Raw genomic sequence first — 12182 nt, 5'->3', positions numbered from 1 at the left:
ATTGGAAGGATTATTATTATTATTATTATTATTATTATTATTATTATTATTATTATTATTATTATTCTTTTTCTTCAGGCAAATGGGCTTTTTTGAGGGCCTTGCCATGGGTAAAAAGTCTTGACATTTTGCACACACATCAGAAGTGGTTGCTGTCAGGAGCTCTCAGATGCTCAGACCTGGGCGTGGCCGAGGGACTCCACAGCGCCCCCTATCGCATTGTCTTCTATTGTGGGCAGGCACTTTGAGGTACCTGCACCTAATTTGGTGGCCAAATAGCGCTCCTCGGTCCAAACACATTTCTCATTCGGATCTAATCAAATATCCAAACAGGAAGTCAGCCATTTTGGATTTTCTGAGTTTTACACGTACTACACTTTTAAGTACTCCTCCTAGGGGGTTCATCGCATTCACACCAACTGTGGTCAGAATGGTCTCAGGATAGTCATGATGCTAAATTGCCAGGATATTTTTGATAGCTCAAATGGGACAGTCACGGGGAGGATTACAATTTTTATGTCACGCCACGCCAACAGGAAGTGGCCATAATTTCATGGTCTACATTGTCTGATCTGGCTGATATTTTAGAAATTTGTTTATTGTTGGAGTGTAATCACATCCATATCCCAAGAACAGGTCAATGTTATAGCGCCACCATCTGGCAATAGGAAGTGAGGTCTTTAACATATTTGTATGCATTCCAGCTAGGGCATTCAGCACATTCACACCAAATGCGGTCAGCATGATCTTAACATAGTCCTTACGCTCAGTTGTGAAGGGATTTTTGATATCTCAAACGGTATGGAAATGGCGAGTCGTACAGTACACATATTGCGTGCAAAAAAATGACTTTTTTTTCGACATCGTCCGATCTGGCTGATATTTTACAAATATGTTCACTGTAGCAGTACAATATCAGATATATACATATCAATCGGGGCGTGGCTAGACAGCGCCCCCTATAATTATTATTCTCTTTTTTTTCAATGTATTTTGCATTTTTGAGGTGCTTGCCATGGATGGAAACTCACAGAATTTGGCACACACATGAGAAGTGTTGGCTGTCAGGATGTATCAGATGCTCAGACCTGGCCGTTGCCAAGGGACTCCACAGCGCCCCCTAATGCTTTGTCTTCTATTGTGGACAGGCACTTTGAGCTACCTTCACCTAATTTGGTATGCATTTGGGGCTCCTCTGGACAAACACATTTCTCATTCGCATCGAATCAAATATGTAAACAGGAAGTCAGCCATTTTGAATTTTGTGCATTTTACACGTACTACACTTTTAAGTACTCCTCCTAGGGGGTTCATTGCATTCACACGAAATGTGGTCAAATTGGTCTCAGGACAGTCATGAAACTAATTCCAAAGGATATTTTTGATATCTCAAACGGTATGGTCATGGCGAGGCGTACAATTTTCATGTCACGCCGCGCCAACAGGAAGTAGCCATAAATTCATGGTCTACATTGTCTGATCTGGCTGATATTTTACAAATATGTTCACTGTTAGAGTGTAATCACATCCAAATACCAAGAAGAAATCAATGTTATAGCGCCACCATCTGGCAACGGACGTGATGTTTTTATCATGTTTGTATGCGTTCCTGCTAAGGTATTCATCACATTCACACCAAATGTAGTCATCATGATCTTAGAATAGTCCTGACCCTAAATGACGAAAGGATTTTTGATATCTCAAACGGTTTGGCAATGGCGAGGCGTATAATACACACGTTACGCCCAAAAACAGGAAGTGGGCTTAATTCCGTTCTACATCATCTGATCGGGCTGATATTTTACAAATATATTCACTTTTGGAGTGCAATCACATCCATATCCACATTCATCTGGGCGTGGCTACACAGCGCCCCCTATGGCTTTTTTCTAATATTGTGGACATATACTTTCACGTAAATGCACCACGTCTGGTAGGCATAAGGGTCTCCTCAAGACACACACATTTCTCATTTGCATCCCTTAACTTTTCCCAACAGGAAGTGAGCTATTTTGGATTTTGTGTGTTTTTAAGTGTTTTTTCACGTACCAAACTTTGAAATACTCTTCCTAGGGGGTTCATCACATTCACACAAAATGTGGTCAGCATGATATTATAGCCCTGACACACAACTATGAACTGATTTTTAATATCTTGGAATGGTATGGCTATGGTCAGCCTTAAAATTAACTTGTAATGCTGCCCAAACAGTTCATGTTTTAATACAATTATGTATTAAATAATTTCAAAAAGGTATTAAATTCTACATTGCCTGATTTTGAGGCTACATCTTTTCACATATGTTCATTGTTGGAGTGTCATCACATCCATTAAGCAATAAGAGTTTACTATTTTCGCTGGAGACTCATTATCTCCAGTCTTAAAACTTCAACTCAAGTCGCAACTGACTCTCCCATTTCTAATACGCGACTGCCATCTAGTGGCAAAGGTTAGTATTCTTTCTAATTTTCGGTATTGTTTCTCTTTTTCTTGGATAAAGTGATTTCTCAACGACAAGTTTTGTTTCTTTTTGCGAGCCAGTAACCATAACGATGTATGAGTAACAGCGGCAGCCTACGTGACAAAATGTACTGAAAACACCCAGCCCACAGCAACGTTTTTTCTCATCTATCTTAATTAACTCGATTGAATAACTAAAATAAAAAACAGGCTTTTACTGGCAGGAAAGTATCATATATTTAAAAGATTAACACATATAATGCATATATTGCTTTGACATTCAATGTTATTTGGATTTTAAAAAAACCGAATTGTAGCATTTTAAGGACTCAATACAAAACAGCTGTTCGGAAAGTTGGCTTGAAAACCAAGAAGCCTTATTAAGGAATTCGAGCCGTTTCTATTTGACTTCATTCGATTGAAGTGAATGCCGTAACCCAATTAAATGTAATTCGCGTCGGAATACACATAATAGCCTACACTGTCAACGTGAAATAAAAATATATAGAGGTTTAAATCGATCCTGTATTGGGACATTTGTTATGATGGCTGGTGCAACGGGCATTTTCGGTACCGTTGACCATAATCGAATGCTAGCATTTATATCATTACACTGACCAAGTCCTGTTAAAAAGCACATTTTTGGTTCCTTTGTGGAAACAGTGAAGTTGTCTACACAATCTGTTCTATTCACAGACTAACTGCGTCGCTGTAACTTCCCCCCATTTCTGATACGGCGATTCAATTTATTGGCAGAAAGTGGTACTTTCAATTTTTTCTTCCTTCAAGTGATTTTTCAACGATAGGTTTTTGTTTTTTTCTAGCGAGCCAGTAGGCATAACGATGTATGATTTACAGCTGCAGCCTACGTGACAAAATGTATTGACAACACCCAGCCCGACGTTTCTTTGCATCTATTTTCATTACATGAATTGAATAACTAAAAGAAATATGAAAGACATTTAAAGACTTAAAGACAGGCTTTAACTGGCAGGAGAGTATCATATTTTTAAAAGATTAACACATGAAGTCAAAAAGAAACTTTAGCGTCTGAGGTGGCTCTGCTCGAACGCTGTGTTAACAAGAGACCGTTTTGTTCAACAAAGGTATCACATGCAGGTCGTTGCGAGATGACACGACAATTCGTAGAGAAATTATTAAACCAAGATAAAAGGAGACATTTGGCCAATAGATGACACCCGTGTATAAGCGGGCAGTATAGCGTAATGGTTAGGGCGGTGGATTAAGGCACGCAAATTCAGCCGTTCGATCCCCGCTGCAGCCACAATGAATTTGAATAGTTTCTTGAAGCCAATTGTTTTCATTTTGAGTGCATGTTTATGGCCGAATGACTTCTCAAGCGTAAATTGTGCCTCCCCGTGTAAAAACTATGGAAATTAATTAATCTCTGCTCTCCATACAGGACTGTAGCATGTTATCACAATGTGCAAGCAAGAAGTAATTTTTGTTTCATTCTACATTGTCTGATGTGGCAGAAACTTCACACATGTTCATTTTTGGAGTGTAATCTCATCCATTTTCCAATAAAGGCTAAATGGCAAAGCGCCACCCGCTGGCAACAGGAAGTGAGCCTTATATTGCATTCTTAAGCATTATTTTTCAATGGGTTCATGACATTCACGGTAAATGTGGTCAGCATGATGCTAGGATGGTCCTGACAAAACAGATTTTTGATTTACTGGGATGATATAGCTATGGTCAGGCACATGAAAAACACATCATGCCAGACAAACAGGAAGTGGTCATACTTAAATTCTCCAATGTCTGATGTGACTGCAACTTTACACAGATGCTCAGTGTTGGAGTGTAATCAAATCCATATTCCAAAAACGACTCCATGTTATAGCAGCATCATCTGGAAACAGAAATTGACCTTAATTTCGCTGAACATCTTCCGATGTGGCTGAAAATGTACAAATATGTTTATTTCTGGAGTGTAATCAAATTCAAAAAACATACACGGATCAATAATATAGCGCCACCATCTGGCAACAGGAAGTGAGGCTTATATCATTGATGCATTCCAATAGCAGCGCCAAAATCTTCATTGATCAAAGGGAAATTCCTGTGCACACTATACGTTGTCCAGGAAGGTGATTATTTCCAAAGTGTGTACATGTTGTGAAACATGTCATTGGCAGAACTATGCCACCAAGGCGGTTGCCCCCATGGGGCTTGGGCCCGTTCATTGCTGCTTGCAGCTATATTTATTATTATTATTCTTTTTTTTTCAATGTTTTGTGCATTTTTGAGGTGCTTGCCATGGATGAAAACTCACAGAATTTTGCACACACATCAGAAGTGGTGGCTGTCAGGTTGTCTCAGATGCTCAGACCTGGGCGTGGCTGAGGGACTCCACAGCGCCCCCTATCGCATTGTCATCTATTGTGGGCAGGCACTTTGAGCTACCTTCACAAAATTTAGTACGCATATAGCACTCCTCGGTCCAAACACAGTTCTCATTCGCATCTAATCAAATATACAAACAGGAAGTCAGCCATTTTGGATTTTGTGCGTTTTACACGTACTGCACTTTTAAGTACTCCTCCTAGGGGGTTCATCACATTCACACCACCTGTGGTCAGAATGGTCTCAGGATATTCATGATGCTAAATTGCCAGGATATTTTTGATAGCTCAAACGGGACGGTCCTGGGGAGGCGTATAATTTTTATGTCACGCCACGCCAACAGGAAGTGGCCGTAATTTCATGGTCTACATCGTCTGATCTGGCTGATATTTTAGAAATACGTTTATTGTTGGAGTATAATCACATCCATATCCCAAGAACGGGTCAATGTTATAGCGCCACCATCTGGCAACAGGAAGTGAGGTCTTTATCATATTTGTATGCCTTCCTGCTAGGGCATTCATCACATTCACACGAAATGTGGTCAGCATGATCTTAGGATAGTCATAACCATAAGCTATGAAGGGATTTTTGATATCTCAAACGCTATGGAAATGGCGAGTCATAAAGTACACATATTGCGTGCAAAAAAATGACTTTTTTTTCGACATTGTCCGATCTGGCTGATATTTTACAAATATGTTCACTGTTGGAGTACAATATGAAATATATACATATCAATCTGGGCGTGGCTAGACAGCGCCCCCTATAATTATTATTCTCTTTTTTTTCAATGTATTTTGCATTTTTGAGGTGCTTGCCATGGATGAAAACTCACAGAATTTTGCACACACATGAGAAGTGTTGGCTGTCAGGATGTATCAGATGCTCAGACCTGGGCGTGGCCGAGGGACTCCACAGCGCCCCCTAATGCTTTGTCTTCTATTGTGGACAGGCACTTGGAGCTACCTTCACCTAATTTGGTATGCATGTGGGGCTCCTCTGGACAAACACATTTCTCTTTCGCATTCAATCAAATATGTGAACAGGAAGTCAGCCATTTTGAATTTTGTGCATTTTACACGTACTACACTTTTAAGTACTCCTCCTAGGGGGTTCATTGCATTCACACGAAATGTGGTCTAAGCGGTCTCAGGATAGTCATGATACTAATTCCAAAGGATATTTTTGATATCTCAAACGGTATGGTCATGGCGAGGCGTACAATTTTCATGTCACGCCGCGCCAACAGGAAGTAGCCATAAATTCATGGTCTCCATTGTCTGATCTGGCTGATATTTTACAAATATGTTCACTGTCCATATACCAAGAAGTAGTCAATGTTATAACGCCACCATCTGGCAACGGAAGTGAGGTTTTTATCATGTTTGTATGCGTTCCTGCTAGGGTATTCATCACATTCACACCAAATGTAGTCATCATGATCTTAGAATAGTCCTAACCCTAAATGACGAAAGGATTTTTGATATCTCAAACGGTTTGGCAATGGCGAGGCGTATAATACACACGTTACACCCAAAAACAGGAAGTGAGCTTAATTCCGTTCTACATCATCTGATCGGGCTGATATTTTACAAATATATTCACTTTTGGAGTGCAATCACATCCATATCCACATTCATCTGGGCGTGGCTACACAGCGCCCCCTATGGCTTTTTTCTAATATTGTGGACACATACTTTCACGTAAATGCACCACGTCTGGTAGGCATAAGGGTCTCCTCAAGACACACACATTTCTCATTTGCATCCCTTAACTTTTCCCAACAGGAAGTGAGCTATTTTGGATTTTGTGTGTTTTTAAGTGTTTTTTCACGTACCAAACTTTGAAATACTCTTCCTAGGGGGTTCATCACATTCACACAAAATGTGGTCAGCATGGTATTATAGCCCTGACACACAACTATGAACTGATTTTTAATATCTTGGAATGGTATGGCTATGGTCAGCCTTAAAATTAACTTGTAATGCTGCCCAAACAGTTCATGTTTTAATACAATTATGTATTAAATAATTTCAAAAAGGTATTCAATTCTACATTGCCTGATTTTGAGGCTACAACTTTTCACATATGTTCATTGTTGGAGTGTCATCACATCCATTAAGCAATAATAGTTCACTATTTTCGCTGGAGACTCATTATATCCAGTCTTAAAACTTCAACGCAAGTCGCAAATGACTCTCCCATTTCTAATACGCGACTGCCATCTACTGGCAACAGTTGGTATTGTTTCTCAGGTAATTCCTCAAAGTTTTGTTTCTTTTTGCGAGCCAGTAACCATAACGATGTATGAGTAACAGCGGCAGCCTACGTGAAAAAAATGTACTGACAACACCCAGCCCACAGCAACGTTTTTTCTCATCTACCTTAATTATATGGATTGAATAACTAAAATAAAAGACAGGCTTTTACTGGCAGGAAAGTAGCATATATTTCAAAGATTAACACATATAATGCATATCTTGCAATGACGTTCAATGTTATTTGGTTTAAAAAAAACCGTGTTGTAGCATTTTAAGGACTCAATACAAAACAGCTGTTCGGAAAGTTGGCTTGAAAACCAAGAAGCCTTATTAAGGAATTCGAGCCGTTTCTATTTGACTTCATTCGATTGAAGTGAATGCCGTAACCCAATTAAATGTAATTCGCGTCGGAATACACATAATAGCCTACACTGTCAACGTGAAATAAAAATATATAGAGGTTTAAATCGATCCTATATTGGGACATTTGTTATGATGGCTGGTGCAACGCGCATTTTCGGTACCGTTGACCATAATCGAATGCTAGCATTTATATCATTACACTGACCAAGTCCTGTTAAAAAGCACATTTTTGGTTCCTTTGTGGAAACAGTGAAGTTGTCTACACAATCTATTCTACTCACAGACTAACTGCGTCGCTGTAACTTCCCCCCATTTCTGATACGGGGATTCCATTTATTGGCAGAAAGTGGAACTTTTATATTTTTCTTGTTTCAAGTGATTTTTCAACGATAGGTTTTTTTTTTCTTTCTAGCGAGCGAGCCAGTAGGCATAACGATGTATGATTTACAGCTGCAGCCTACGTGACAAAATGTATTGACAACACCCAGCCCGACGTTTCTTTGCATCTATTTTCATGATATGAATAGAATATCTGAAATAAATATTAAAGACATTTAATGACTGTCTTTAACTGGCAGGAGAGTAGCTATTAAAGACATTTAATGACTGTCTTTAACTGGCAGGAGATTAGCATATATTTAAAAGAGTCAAAAGTCAAAAAGAAACGTTAACGTTTGAGATGGCTCTGGTCGAACTCTGTGTTAACATGAGACCGTTATGTTCAACAAAGGTATGGCATGCAGGTCGTTGCGAGATGACGCGCATTGGCTAACAGCAACGTCCACTGTCTGTGTGAGTCAAAAAAAAGGTCAGCTACGTTTGTTTACATGAATAGAAAACTTTCAATTAAATCGCCAGATATGTTAGTTTATTTTGCTTGTCATTAAACACGAATTAAGAGAACATACAATTTCGCTAGGAATTTTTGACTTAATATGAAAATACCGGATTGAGGGCAGAGACTTGGCATCTCCTTTAGATTTGGCTGAACAAATGCGTTTCAGGCAGCATAATTACCGGTGAAATGGAAAAGAATGATGCTGGCTAACTAGACGTTTATTGCAATATTATCCGACACTTAGGAGATAAATTATTTAACCAAGATAAAAGGAAACATACAACTTTTGGCCAATAGATGGCGTACGTGTATAAGAGGGCAGTATAGCTTAATGGTTCAGACAGTGGATTAAGACATGCAAGGTCCTCGGTTCCATCCCCGGTGCGGCCACAATAAAGTTGAATAGTTTCTTTACGCCAATGGTTTTATTTTGAGTGCATATTTATAACCGAATGACTTCTCAAGCGTAAATTCTGCCTCCCGCTGTAAAATCTATTGAAATTAATTCATCTCTGCTCTCCATACAGGACTGGTGCATATTATTACAATGTGCAAGCAAGAAGTAATTTTTGTTTCATTCTACATTGTCTGATGTGGAAGAAACTTCACACATGTTCATTTTTGGAGTGTAATCTCATCCATTTTCCAATAAAGGCTCAATGGCAAAGCGCCACCCGCTGGCAACAGGAAGTGAGCCTTATATTGCATTCTTCAGCATTATTTTTCAATGGGTTCATGACATTCACGGTAAATGTGGTCAGCATGATGCTAGGATGGTCCTGACAAAACAGATTTTTGATTTACTGGGATGATATAGCTATGGTCAGGCACATAAAAAACACATCATGCCAGACAAACAGGAAGTGGTCATACTTAAATTCTCCAATGTCTGATGTGACTGCAACTTTACACAGATGCTCAGTCTTGGAGTGTAATCAAATCCATATTCCAAAAACGACTCAATGTTAAAGCAGCATCATCTGGAAACAGGAATTGACCTTAATTTCGCTCAACGTCTTCCGATGTGGCTGAAAATGTACAAATATGTTTATTTCTGGAGTGTAATCAAATTCAAAAACCATACATGGCTCAATAATATAGCGCCACCATCTGGCAATAGGAAGTGAGGCTTATATCATTGATGCGTTCCAATAGCAGCGCCAACATCTTCATTGATAAAAAGGGAATTCCTGTGCACACTATACGTTGTCCAGGAAGGTGATTATTTCCAAAGTGTGTACATATTGTGAAACATGTCATTGGCACAACAATGCCACCAAGGCGGTTGCGCCCATGGTGCTTGGGCCCGTTCATTGCTGCTTGCAGCTATATTTAGGGCCCAAGCACCGTAGGGTGCGAAGGACCCTATTGTTATTGGAAGGATTATTATTATTATTATTATTATTAGGGCCCAAGCACCGTAGGGTGCGAAGGACCCTATTGTTATTGGAAGGATTATTATTATTATTATTATTATTATTATTATTATTATTATTATTAGGGCCCAAGCACCGTAGGGTGCGAAGGACCCTATTGTTATTGTAAAGATTATTATTAGGGCCCAAGCACCGTAGGGTGCGAAGGACCCTATTGTTATTGGAAGGATTATTATTATTATTATTATTATTATTATTAGGGCCCAAGCACCGTAGGGTGCGAAGGACCCTATTGTTATTGGAAGGATTATTATTAGGGCCCAAGCACCGTAGGGTGCGAAGGACCCTATTGTTATTGGAAGGATTATTAGGGCCCAAGCACCGTAGGGTGCGAAGGACCCTATTGTTATTGGAAGGATTATTATTATTATTATTATTATTATTATTATTATTCTTTCTCTTCCGTCAAATGGGCATTTTTGAGGGCCTTGCCATGGCTAAAAAGTCTTGAAATTTTGCAGACACATCAGAAGTGGTGGCCGTCAGGATCTATCAGATGCTCAGACCTGGGTGTGGCCGAGGGACTCCACAGCGCCCCCTATTGCGCTGCCCCCCCCCCCCGCATTGTTGTCTATTGTGGGCAGGCACTTTGAGCTACATGAACCTAATTTGGTATGCATGTGTGGCTCCTCAATTGAAACACATTTCTAATTCGCATTGATGCAAAAATGCGAACAGGAAGTCAGCCATTTTGAATTTTGTGCGTTTTCACATGTACTACACTTTTAAGTACTCCTCCTAGGCGGTTAATCGCATTCACACCAAATGGGGTAAGAATGGTCTCAAGATAGTCATGATTCTAAATTGCCAGGATATTTTTGATAGCTCAAACGGGACGGTCCTGGGGAGGCGTAGAATTTTTATGTCACGCCACGCCAACAGGAAGTGGCCGTAATTTCATGGTTTACATCGTCTGATCTGGCTGATATTTTAGAAATACGTTTATTGTTGGAGTATAATCACATCCATATCCCAAGAACGGGTCAATGTTATAGCGCCACCATCTGGCAACAGGAAGTGAGGTCTTTATCATATTTGTATGCCTTCCTGCTAGGGCATTCATCACATTCACACGAAATGTGGTCCGCATGATCTTAGGATAGTCATGACCATAAGCTGTGAAGGGATTTTTGATATCTCAAACGGTATGGAAATGGCGAGTCGTACAGTACACATATTGCGTGCAAAAAAATGACTTTTTTTTTGACATCGTCCGATCTGGCTGATATTTTACAAATATGTTCACTGTTGGAGTACAATATGAAATATATACATATCAATTGGGGCGTGGCTAGACAGCGCCCCCTATAATTATTATTCTCTTTTTTTTCAATGTATTTTGCATTTTTGAGGTGCTTGCCATGGATGAAAACTCACAGAATTTTGCACACACATGAGAAGTGGTGTCTCTTAGGAAGTATCAGATGCTCAGACCTGGGCGTCGCCAAGGGACTCCACAGAGCCCCCTATTGCATTGTCTTCTATTGTGGACAGGCACTTTGAGCTACCTTCACCTAATTTGGTAGGCTTGTGGGGCTCCTCTGCAAAAACACATTTCTCTTTCGCATCGAATCAAATATGTGAACAGGAAGTCAGCCATTTTGAATTTTGTGCGTTTTACATGTACTACACTTTTAAGCACTCCTCCTAGGGGGTTCATTGCATTCACACGAAATGTGGTCAAAGTGGTCTCAGGATAGTCATGATACTAATTCCAAAGGATATTTTTGATATCTCAAACGGTATGGTCATGGCGAGGCGTACAATTTTCATGTCACGCCGCGCCAACAGGAAGTTGCCATAAATTCATGGTCTACATTGTCTGATCTGGCTGATATTTTACAAATATGTTCACTGTTAGAGTGTAATCACATCCAAATACCAAGAAGAAATCAATGTTATAGCGCCACCATCTGGCAACGGAAGTGAGGTTTTTATCATGTTTGTATGCGTTCCTGCTAGGGTATTCATCACATTCACACCAAATGGAGTCATCATGATCTGAGAATAGTCCTGACCCTAAATGACAAAAGGATTTTTGATATCTCAAACGGTTTGGCAATGGCGAGGCGTATAATACACACGTTACGCCCAAAAACAGGAAGTGGGCTTAATTCCGTTCTACATCATCTGATCGGGCTGATATTTTACAAATATATTCACTTTTGGAGTGCAATCACATCCATATCCACATTCATCTGGGCGTGGCTACACAGCGCCCCCTATGGCTCTTTTCTAATATTGTGGACATATACTTTCACGTAAATGCACCACGTCTGGTAGGCATAAGGGTCTCCTCAAGACACACACATTTCTCATTTGCATCCCTTAACTTTTCCCAACAGGAAGTGAGCTATTTTGGATTTTGTGTGTTTTTAAGTGTTTTTTCACGTACCAAACTTTGAAATATTCTTCCTAGGGGGTTCATCACATTCACACAAAATGTGGTCA

The sequence above is a fragment of the Conger conger genome, chromosome 1 (genome assembly GCF_963514075.1).
Source record: "Conger conger chromosome 1, fConCon1.1, whole genome shotgun sequence".
Taxonomy (NCBI): Eukaryota; Metazoa; Chordata; class Actinopteri; order Anguilliformes; family Congridae; genus Conger; species Conger conger.
This window is presented reverse-complemented; position numbering follows the sequence as displayed.